Raw genomic sequence first — 6,170 nt, 5'->3', positions numbered from 1 at the left:
ATTTCACTTAGCATAATACCCACCAGGTCCATCCACCTCAGAGCAAATGGTGGGTATTTGTCGTTTCTAATGGCTGAGTAATATTCCATTGTATACATAGACCACATCTTCTTTATCCATTCATCTTTCGATGGACACCAAGGCTCCTTCCACAGTTGGGCTATTGTGGACATTGCTGCTATAAACATTGGGGGGAAGGTGTCCTCTCATGTCACTGCATCTGTATCTTGGGGGTAAATCCCCAGCAGTGCAATTGCTGGGTCCTAGGGCAGTTCTATTTTTAACTCTTTGAGGAGCCTCCACACAGTTTTCCAGAATGGCTGCACCAGTTCACATTCCCACCAACAGTGCAAGAGGGTTCCCCTTTCTCCACATCCTCTCCAACATTTGTTGTTTCTTGTCTTGTTAATTTTCCCCATTCTCACTGGTGTGAGGGGGTATCTCATTGTGGTTTTGATGTGTATCTCCCTGATGGCGAGGGATGCGGAGCATTTTCTCATGTGCTTGTTGGCCATGTGTATGTCTTCCTCTGTGAGATTTCTCTTCATGTCTTTTGCCCATTTCATGATTGGATTGCTTGTTTCTTTGGTGTTGAGTTTAATAAGTTCTTTATAGATCTTGGATACTAGTCCTTTATCTGATAGGTCTTTGCAACTATCTTCTCCCATTCCGTGGGTTGCCTTTTAGTTTTGTGGACTGTTTCTTTTGCTGTGCAGAAGCTTTTGATCTTGATGAAGTCCCAATAATTCATTTTTTTGTTTTTGTTTCCCTTGCCTTCATGGGTGTACCTTGCAAGAAGTTGCTGTGGCCAAGTTCAAAAAGGGTGCTGCCTGTGTTCTCCTCCAGGATTCTTTTTTCCAGTAGATAGTCTTTCCTGCTTTGATGAATATTAATTGACCATAGAGTTGAGGGTCCACTTCTGGATTCTCTATTCTGTTCCATTGATCTATGTGTCTCTTTTTGTGCCAGTACCACACTGTCTTAATGACCACAGCTTTGTAGTACAGCTTGAAATCTGTCTTTGTGATGCCCCCAGCTCTGGTTTTCTTTTTTAATATTCCCCTGGCTATTCGGGGTCTTTTTTTTTTCGGGGTCTTTTTTGATTCCACACAACTCTTAAGATGATTTGTTCCAACTCTCTGAAGAAAGTCCATGGTATTTTGATACGGATTGCATTAAATGTGTAAATTACCCTGGGTAGCATTGACATTTTCACAATATTAATTCTTCCAATCCATGAGCATGGAATATTTTTCCATCTCTTTGTGTCTTCCTCAATTTCTTTCAGAAGTGTTCTATAGTTTTTAGGGTATAGAGCCTTTACCTCTTTGGTTAGGTTTATTCCTAGGTATCTTATGCTTTTGGGTGCAATTGTAAATGGGATTGACTGCTTAATTTTCTTTCTTCAGTCTCATTCTTAGTGCATAGAAATGCCACTGATTTCTGGGCACTGATTTTGTATCCTGCCACACTGCCGAATTGCTGTAATGAGTTCCAGCCATCTTGGGGTGGAGTCTTTTGGGTTTTCCAGGTACAGTATCATGTCATCTGCAAAGATGGAGAGTTTGACTTCTTCTTTGCCAATTTGAATGCCTTTCATTTCTTTTTGCTGCCTGCTTGCTGAGGCTAGGACTTCTAGTTGAATAGCAGTGGTGAGAGGGGACATCGCTGTCGTGTTCCTGATCTTAGGGGAAAGGCTCCCAGTGTTTCCCCATTGAGGATGATATTTGTTGTGGGCTTTTTGTAGATGGCTTTTAAGACGCTGAGGAATGTTCCCTCTATCCCTACACTCTGAAGAGTTTTGATTAGGAATGGATGCTGTAGTTTGTCAAATGCTTTATCTGCATGTATTGAGAGGATCATATGGTTCTTGTTTTTTCTCTTGTCGATATGATCTATCACATTGGTTGCTTTACGAATGTTGAACCAGCCTTGCATCCCGGGGATAAATCCCACTTGGTCATGGTGAATAATCTTCTTAATGTGCTGTTGGATCCTATTGGCTAGTATCTTATTGAGAAATTTTGCATCTGTGTTCATCAGGGATATTGGTCTATAATTCTCCTTTTTTGGTGGGGTCTTTGTCTGGTTTTGGAATTAAGGTGATGCTGGCCTCATAGAATGAGTTTGGAAGTATTCCATCCCTTTTATCTTTCGGAACAGGTTTAGTAGAATAGGGGTTGTTTCTTCTTTAAGCGTTTGATAGAATTCCCCTGGGAAGCCATCTGGCCCTGGACATTGTGTCTTGGGAGGTTTTTGATGACTGCTTCAATTTCCTCCCTGGTTATCAGCCTGTTCATGTTTTCTATTTCTTCCTGTTCCAGTTTTGGTAGTTTGTGGTTTTCCAGAAATGCGTCCATTTCTTCTAGATTGCCTAATTTATTGGCATATAGCTGCTCATAATAAGTTTTTAAAATCGTTTGTATTTCCTTGGTATTGGTGGTGATCTCTCCCTTTTCATTCATGATTTTATTAAGTTGAGTCTTTTCTCTCTTCTTTTGAATAAGGCTGGCTAATGGTTTATCTATCTTATTAATTCTTTCATAGAACCAACTCCTGGTTTTGCTGATATGTTCCACAGTTCTTCTGGTCTCTATTTCATGGAGTTCTGCTCGAATCTTTATTAACTCTCTTTTTCTGCTGGGTGTAGGGTTTATTTGCTGTTCTTTCTCCGGTTCCTTTAGGTGTGAGGTTAGCTTTTGTGTTTGAGTTCTTTCCAGTTTTTTGAGGGAGGCTTGTATTGGGACTGCTTTTGCTGTATCCCAAAGATTTTGAATGGTTGTGTCTTCATTCTCGTTAGTTTCCAGGAATCTTTTTAATTCTTCTCTAATTTCCTGGTTGACCCTTTCATCTTTTAGCAGGATGGTCTTTAACCTCCAAGTGTTTGAATTCCTTCCAAATTTCTTCTTGTGACTGAGTTCTAGTTTCAAAGCATGGTGGTCTGGAAATATGCAGGGGACAATCCCAAACTTTTGGTATCACTTAAGACCTGATTTGTGACTCAGGATGTGGTCTATTCTGGAGAAAGTTCCATGCGCACTTGAGAAGACTGTGTATTCAGTTGCATTTGGATGTAAAGTTCTGTAAATATCTGTGAAATCCATCAGGTCCAGTGTATTATTTAAAGCTCTTGTTTCTTTGGAGATGTTGTGCTTAGAAGATCTATCAATTACAGAAAGCGCCGTGTTCAAGTCTCCCAGTATAAGTCTATTATTATCTAAGTATGTCTTAACTTTGGTTATTAATTGATTGATATACTTGGCAGCTCCCACATTAGGCACAAATATTCATGATTGTGAGGTCCTCTTGTTGGATAGATCCTTTAAGTATGATATAGTGTCCCTCTTCTTCTCTTACTACAGTCTTTGGGATAAACTTTATCTGATATGAGGATGGCTACCCCTGCTTTCTTTTGAGGACCATTTGAATGGTAAATGGTTCTCCAAACTTTTGTTTTCAGGCTGGGGGTGTCCTTAGGTCTAAAATGAGTCTCTTGTAGACAGAAAATAGATGGGTCTTGCTTTTTTATCCAGTCTGAAACCCTGCGCCTTTTGATGGGGTCATTAAGCCCATTCACGTTCAGAGTTACTTTTGAAAGAAATGAATTTAGTGTCATCATACTCCGTATTCAGTCCTTGTTTTTGTGGATTGTTTCCTTGGACATCCTCTTTCTTTTCCAGCGTCACCTTTATATTTCTTGCAGAGTTGGTTCACATATACTTTCAGTTTCTGCCTATCTTGGAAGCTCTTTGCCTCTCCTTCTACTTTGAAATAGAGCCTTGCTGGATAGAGTATTCTTGGCTGCATATTCTTCTCATTTAGGACCCTGAATATATCCTGCCAGCCCTTTCTGGCCTGCCAGGTCTCTGTGGAGAGGTCTGCTGTTAACCTAATACTTCTCCCCATAAATGTTAGGGATTGTTTGTCTCTTGCTGCTTTAAGGATCTTGCTTTATCTTTAGAATTTGCAAGTTTCACTATTAAATGTCAGGGTGTTGAACGGTTTTTATTGATTTGAGGGGGAATCTCTCTATCTCGTGGATCTGAAGGCTGTTTCCCTCCCCATGTTAGGGAAGGTCTCAGCTATGATTTGTTCAAATACCCTTTCTCGTCCTCTGTCCCTCTCGGCACCCTCTGGAACCCCAATTAAATGTCGATTTTTCCTTCTAAGGCTGTCATTTATTTCCCTTAACCTTTCCTTATGGTATTTTAATTGTTTTTCTCTTTTTTCCTTAGCTTACTTCCTTGCCATCAATTTGTCCTCTATGTCACTCACTCATTCTTCTACCTTATTCACCCTCATTGGTAGGACCTCCTGTTTGGATTGCATCTCATGTAATTGATTTTTAATTTCGGCCTGATTAGATCTAAATTCTGCAGTCATGTAGTCTCTTGATTCCTTTATGCTTTTTTCCAGAGGCACCAGTAGCTTTATAATTGTGCTCTTGACTTGGCTTTCTGACATCGAATTGTAATCCAAATTCTGTAACTCTGTGGGAGAGAGGGCTGTTTCTGATTTTTTTCTTTTGTGGTGAGTTCTTCCTTCTAGTTATTTTGCTCAGTACAGAATGACTAAAAACAAGTTGTACTGGAAAAAGGAAGGAGAAAGGGGAAAAAAGAGTGGGGGGAGCGAAGAAACAAAAAACAAAGTAGAAGGAGGGGTAGCCTCTGATTGTATATACGGTAAATCCCTCGACTTCCCCTGGAACTTTCCAGTGCTGCTTGGTCAAGAACTTGTTCTTCTCTTGTCCTTCCAGCTGGTCTTCTGGGGAGGGGCCTGCTGTGCTGATTCTCAGGTGTGTGCACCTGGGGGAGCTGCCCCGCCTCCTGCCTGGTGCATGGCTTAGTGGGAGCTGTTTATCTTGTGAGGCCCCTGCTCCCTGGTGGCCCTACTCAGTCTCAGGCACAAGGTGACACCAGGAGGAACAACAACAACAGTGGCAGCGGGCAGTCCTCCACCCCTGGAGTCAGCTCCGACAGTAACTACCGCAGCTCCCAGTCCACAGGGGCCTGGATGCTCCGGGGGCGGGGGCGCTGCTCTGCACAGCTTGGGGCCACCTGGCGGCAGGAGCGTCCCTGTTGCCCTGTGTCCTTCTCACCTCTGCCTGTCCCAAGGGGGGCAACGGATCCTGGGCTGTGCCCTCCGGCCTCTTGGGCTCAGGGCCTGCACCACTGGAATCGTGCTCCTGGGGCCACGCAGCCCCCTCCGCAGGGAGCCGCCCTCTGAGCCACCGCCAGAGCTGCTCCTAAGGCCCTTCGGGGCGCGCGCTGCAGCACTTCAGGGAGCTTGGCCCGCGGGGTTGTGGCCCGCTCTCCCCCAGGGCGCACCTCCTCTGTTAGTGCCCCTGGGAACCTAGGGGCTCCACTGCCCCTCCTGGGATCCTGTCCGAACTCCCTGCAAGCGCCTTTCCGTCGGGGAAGATTGGTAAATTTCCTGATTCTCCGGAGCTGGGCTTTCCTGTCCTGGGGACACTTGTCATCCCCTTAGCCCGGCTCCTCATGGGGGCCCCTCCCACACTGGATAGTGTTTTATTATTTTTTTCCCATCTTCCTACCTTGATAGATGTGCGAACTCTTCTCTCTGTATCGTTCCAGCTGGTCTCTCTTTAAATCTCAGGCCTAATTCGTAGGTTTTCAGGATAGTTTGAAAGTTATCTAGGTAAGTTGGTGGGGACAGGTGACTTGGGGACCCTACTCTTCCGCCATCTTGCCCCACCTCCTCAGAATTCTTTTAATTAAAATAAAACCAATAACTATGTTGTCATGGAATTCACTGGGCTAGAATAATTTAGTCCAGTTTTATTTATCATTTTCTTTTTAAAGATGTTATTTATTCATTCACGAGAAAGTCAGAGAGAGGCAGAGACACAGGCAGGCAGAGAATCAGGCTTCCCACAGGGAGCTGGATGGGGACTGTATCCTAGGATCTTGGGACCACAACCTGAGCCAAAAGGCAGATAGAGCCAACCAGGTGCCCTTTAGCCCAGTTTTCTATCTCTGATTCAGATATGGTCTTGTGTTTTTGACCATTGATATGTTCAGGAGACTCAGGCGCAGCAGAATTCTGTGTATTCAAGGAGGAAGTCATCTCTATTAACCAGTCTAGACTTCTTTCAGATACAGAAAAGTAATCACAGTTTAGAAAGATATTTTCACATTGGAGGTTGAATC

The sequence above is a fragment of the Nyctereutes procyonoides genome, unplaced genomic scaffold (assembly GCF_905146905.1).
Source record: "Nyctereutes procyonoides isolate TBG_1078 unplaced genomic scaffold, NYPRO_anot_genome, whole genome shotgun sequence".
Taxonomy (NCBI): domain Eukaryota; kingdom Metazoa; phylum Chordata; class Mammalia; order Carnivora; family Canidae; genus Nyctereutes; species Nyctereutes procyonoides.
Note: the sequence above shows the minus strand (reverse complement) of the source record.